At 46.3% G+C, this 5,548-nt stretch overlaps 1 pseudogene; it reads left to right on the top strand.

The window, feature by feature from the left end:
* Window positions 1-5,477: 5,477 nt before the first annotated feature.
* On the top strand, window positions 5,478-5,548 carry LOC131922082 (U6 spliceosomal RNA; annotated as a pseudogene).

The following is a 5,548-nucleotide window of genomic DNA, read 5'->3' as shown; positions in this document are numbered from 1 at the left end:
CATGGGCCAGCCACTCAGCTATATAACCAGAATGGAATAAGAAAGAAAGGTATACAGAAAGAGAAAACAGGAAAAGCCCAGAGGCAAAAGGTAGATGGGATAATTTAAAGTTAAGGAAAATTGGCAAGAAACAAGTCAAGCTAAGACCAGACATTTATAATTAAGAATAAGCCTCTGTGTGTGATTTATTTGGGAGCTGGGTGGCAGCCCCCCCACCAAAAGAGCAAAAACAAACAACAACATTAAAGCTTCAAGTTTAGTGTTTTTATGGGACTCCTGAGTGTGTGAAGGAGTGAGTCCCTGATTCTTGTGCTTTCTCATGGGCTCTTTTACTTCTGTTGGTTTGTCTTATCCAACTTTGATGTTACAGTTTTGTTTTATCTTATTATATTTTATTTTGTTATATTAAAAAAAAAAAGAACGAACGAGTGAGTGAAAACCTAGCCACTAGGTTTAGGGTAAAGGTTAACAACTGAACTATCATTTGTATTTCCTGGGAGAGGGAAAATCAGTTTTCTCCAATAGAGTGACACTGGGTGTATCAACCATCCCAGGCAGGCCTCATGCTTATAAAAGACTCCACAGATTTTTTTTGTCTGCTTTTATTTAGTTACAATTTGGTGGTGTTTTTTTTTGGGGGGGGGAAGGTGTTTTGTTTTCTTGGTTTGGGGGGTATTGAATTTTAGTTATTTTTTTGAGAAAGAATTTAAAGTTGGATGGGTAGGGAAGGGGAACGATCTAGAAAGACTTGGGGAGGGGAGGAATATGACCAAAGTATATTTAAACTTACAAATTGTTTTAAATATGCTAATATAAAAGAAAAAATAAAAATAAAACATTCAACACATTGCCTGGCCACACCTGGTTTTTTTAGGCAGGCACTGGGAATGCAAACTTGGGTTTTCATGCTTGCATGGCAAGAACGTTATCCACTAAGCCATCTTCTTTTTCTCAAGAGGGTTGTTTTGAAGATGGACCTAGAGATGGGTGGAGTAGAGAGCAGTGTTCACTGGACAGGACAAACAACAGTGCTGAGATTTCTGGCTGAGGGGTTAGATGAGAGCTGTGTTTTGGAAATACATGTCGACTGTTACCCAGAACACAGGGGACCATGCTGGGGTCAAAGCTAGGAGTTGTCAATGTGGAGATGTTGTGACTGATTGAACATGGCCTCTTAGGAGTTATTAGCATTCTAATCTTTAGAACCAATGAACTCTACTGCTTCTGCCCAGAAGGACTATTTGTAGAAGTCATTAAGGATCTTGAGATGGAGGGATTTTCTGGACTATCCTGATGTCCCCAAAGACTATCACAGCTGTCCCTAAAAAAGGGAGACAAGGGTAGATTTGACACAGATGTAAGCAATGAGCAGATGGGACAAATGGAGACGTGAAGGTGCTGGCCCCTAGACTGAATGTGACCATAAGCCAAAGCATGTCTGCATGAAGAATGCAGAAGAATCAGGAGTGGGTTCTCCTGTTGGACCGAGAGAGAGAGAGAGAGAGAGAGAGAGAGAGAGAGAGAGAGAGAGAGAGAGAGAGAAGGAGAAAGAGAAGGAGGAGAAGAAGAAGAAAAAGAAGAGAGAGAGAGGAGAAGAAGAAGAAGAAGAAGAAGAAGAAGAAGAAGAAGAAGAAGAAGAAGAAGAAGAAAAGAGAGAGAGAGAGAGAGAGAGAGAGAGAGAGAGAGAGAGAGAGAGGTTCTCAGTAACCTTTCCTGCCTCATATCTTGAATACTGGCCCCTACAACTGTGAGGTTTGAAGTGTCCCATACAAAGGAATAAATGAACTAAGGGGGCTCTAGGGGAGCGTGTGGTAAGAAGAGGTACCACTGACTTCCTGTCTCCCACAGAAGAAGTCTCAAAGAACTGCAGGCCAGGCCAGAGCTTAGGCAAGTGAAGGCGGGGCCTGTCCCACTGGTGCTGCTTTCAGTCACGAGTCCTATTCCGCCTGTTCAGCTGTAAAACTGAAACAGGAAATCAAGGCCCTGTGACTTCCTTTTACCTTCGGAAAGCTCTGATGACAATCCATTGTTTAGGAGGTGATTTTCATGTTTGAAAAAAATTTAGACACTCTGCATCTTTTCTCTTTTGGCGTAAGCAATTAAAAATCATTATGCGCCGGGCGGTGGTGGCGCCCGCCTTTAATCCCAGCACTCGGGAGGCAGAGCCAGGCGGATCTCTGTGAGTTCGAGGCCAGCCTGGGCTACCAAGTGAGTTCCAGGAAAGGCGCAAAGCTACACAGAGAAACCCTGTCTCGAAAAACCAAAAAAAAAAAAAAAAAAAAAAAAATCATTATGGAAAGCAGACCATCACCCCGGCATCCAGGTGAGTCTCTCACCCTGCTTTACAGCACGCGCCCCGGCAGTCTTTTCTATTTGAGCTCATTCGCAGGAGTAAACGGAGTCATAAAGAACCGGTGGGTAAAACCGAGGAAGAGGTTCTCGCCCTTAAAGAGCAGAGCAGAGTGTGTTTTCTCTATTGTTGGCGCTGACAGAAGTCTGCTATAGTCGATACTTTCCTTGAACTTTCACAAGAGCCTTTGAGTTACAAACCTTTATCCTTCACCACAGGGTGGACTGTGAGGCAGCCCTGTACGGGGCTGCCAGCAGAGGATTGACGGGATAGAAGAAAACTGCTGTGACATTCCTGTAATGGAAATGAGAAATGGCCGATGGGAGAAAGAGATAGCTGAGGATGCAAACACTGTCGTCCATCTCCCAGAGAGCTCTGTCCTCTGCACCCAACCACGCTGGAACAGCTTGATACCTGACTCCACCTTGAAGTCACCCTCTGGAGACGACTGATTCCCGTTCAAGGCCCTGCTCAACTGTTGCTCAGACCTCTGTGAAACAATCCTTTGTGCTCTGCTCTAGCAATCCTTTGAAGTCCATTCTCTTCTTCTCCCTCCGGATCCTTCTCAACAGCAGAGGCACAGAGCCTCCCTAGACCCATGTCCTCACTGCACTGTGCACAGCACACCACCAGGCCATGGTGCTCAGTAGTCTGGCCAGCTTCTCACTTCCTGTCTCTCATTGATATGCTTTGGAGCACCTGCTCTGGGTATTGTATTGGTGAAATTATTAAGGCCACTCCATGTAGTTAAAAGGGAGGTTTATTTTGTGGGGTAACTTACAAATGAAGGGATAGGTAGGTCGCAGGGTCTGGGAAAGGTGTAGCGCAGTCCAGCGGTGTTCTCTGGAGAACTCTGCTGGGTCTACCTCCAGCGTCCAGGGTCCGGGAACCAAGAGAGGGCAGCGCATCCGGATCTCGGGTCTTCAGGGCCCTCCCTTGACCCCGCCTTGTAGGCATGACAGTTACGGAAGCCTCAATGGGGGTTGGAACTTCCAGACCAAAGCTGGAATGGCTACCCACTACAGTATTGTGAGACGGTAGTCGTTGCTATGTGCTAATGGTTAAGTAAGAGTTCTACACGAAATAAGTCGCTGGAAGGTTCCAGAGAGTAAATGTGCAAAGAGCTTAACTGACACTCACCAGTGTGGTTCCTGTTTTGGAAAAGAAAACCAAGCAGGGTTTCTGTACATGTCTTAGGAGGTTAATGTTACATTAAAGCTACCAGGCTTCAAGAGAAAGGCTGATCCCAGACTTCAGCTTCTGGAAGGACACAGTCTGCTCTCTCTCTCCCTCTCAGGCTGACTCCATCAGCCCTGGACCTTGTATGTCCAAGAGCACAGGAAGTCTGCACGGTGGAGAGAAGACAGCAGAGTGCCCAGAGACCTCAGGTCGTTGAGATTTCTTTTTGCCTCATCTGCTCATACTTAGAGCTGAAGCAGCCAGCAACCTGAAGTGCCAACAGGTGGAGATGGAAAGACCCAACAAAGCCTGTGCCTGCACATAGCATGAGGAAGGTACAGGCTAGCAAGGCAGCGACCTTTCAGGCAGCCACTGAGTGGCTGCCTGTCTCTAGCCACACACCACAGCAGAAAGTGCGGTCCCAACACAACCAGTGAAGAAAATGCCAAGCCACAACTTTACCCCTGCCCAGCTGTAACGGGGCATGCAATCCCATGCCAAGATTGTGTTTGAGGAAATGAACTAGGGGCCAGTGTAACCAGCCTGAATTCTCAGCTTGACTCAGGAGGGAAACTGGGAAACTAGGCAAAGCATAGCTCTTGTTGACATTACCGGCTCACTTTGGTGTCACCAGCTCTTAGTGTTGTTGTGGCCTTTGAATCCACTGGGAGAAAATCAAAGACTTAGACTCAATTCAAATTACATAAAATGAATGTTTTCTTACTGCTAGCAGAAGGACGGCAGCCTTAGCGCCCATCCAGCATGCCATGCGGAAGGGGAATTAAGGTGAGGTTTTAGGGCGGACAGCAGAAAGGCGTGCATTACATCTATCCACGGAATCCACATGGACAGGAAGTTGTTTCTTACCTTCCATCTCTATACTAATAAGGAGACCACTTCATCCCCTTCCCATAGCAAGAAGCAGGTTTTACAGAAGCAAAGGCAGCTGTTAATATCTCTGTCTTAGAGTTTTTATTGGTGTGAAGAGACACCATGACCTGAAGTGCCAACAGGTGGAGACGGAAAGACCCAACAACTCTTATAAAGGAAACAGTTGATTGGGGAGGCTTGTTTACAGTTTCAGAGGTTTAATCCATTATCATCATGACAGGGAGCATGGTGGTGTGCAGGCAGACATGGTGCTGGATTAGTAGCTGAGCATCCTAATCTTGCAGGCAACAGGAAGTCGACTGAAACACTGGACGGTATCCTGAGCACAGGAAACCTCAATGCCTGCCCCTACAGTGACATACTTCCTCCAACAAGGCCATGCCCACTGCAACAAAGCCATACCTTCTAATAGTGCCACTCCCTATGAGATTATGGGGGCCAGTGACATTCAAACCACCACACCCTCACAGCCCATTATCCTACTCTTCTCTCACCTACAGGCCACTAGGCTCTCCTAGGCATTCCAGAGCAAGAGGTCAACAGCCCTTAAGGGATGCCTGGCCCCATGTTGTTTCTTTAGTCATCACAGGGGGCCTGAGTAAATAATTACTCAGGACTGAGCACTCTAATGACTGGGATAGGGCAGTAGCTCATGGGTAGGCAAGAGCATAGTGCGTGCATCAGGTTAGGGCTGGCTGTCACAGCCTCACAGTGTTAACAGGTTCAAGCACTTAGGCTAATCAGTTCTTTGGCTCAATTCCAGATGAAGAGAGAAGCAGTAACATCCAAATGAGGCTTTTTGGGGGGTTGTATTTAAGTGTTGTGCCTGCATCGCAAGACCCCCAAGAAAGACCACCACAGAGCCAATATCCAATGCAAGCACACATAGGTTTTTTTTTTTTTTTTTTTAATATTTATTCATTTATTATGTATACAGTGTTCTGCCTGCATGTATGCCTGCAAGTCAGATCTCATTACAGATGGTTGGGAGCCACCATGTGGTTGCTGGGAATTGAACTCAGGACCTCTGGAAGAACAGCCAGTGCTCTTAACCTCTGAGCCATCTCTCCAGCAGCACATATACTAAAATTGGAACGATACAGAGAAGATTAGCATGGCCCCTGCACA

This window comes from Peromyscus eremicus, chromosome 11 (genome assembly GCF_949786415.1).
Source record: "Peromyscus eremicus chromosome 11, PerEre_H2_v1, whole genome shotgun sequence".
Lineage (NCBI taxonomy): Eukaryota > Metazoa > Chordata > Mammalia > Rodentia > Cricetidae > Peromyscus > Peromyscus eremicus.
This window is presented reverse-complemented; position numbering and strand designations above follow the sequence as displayed.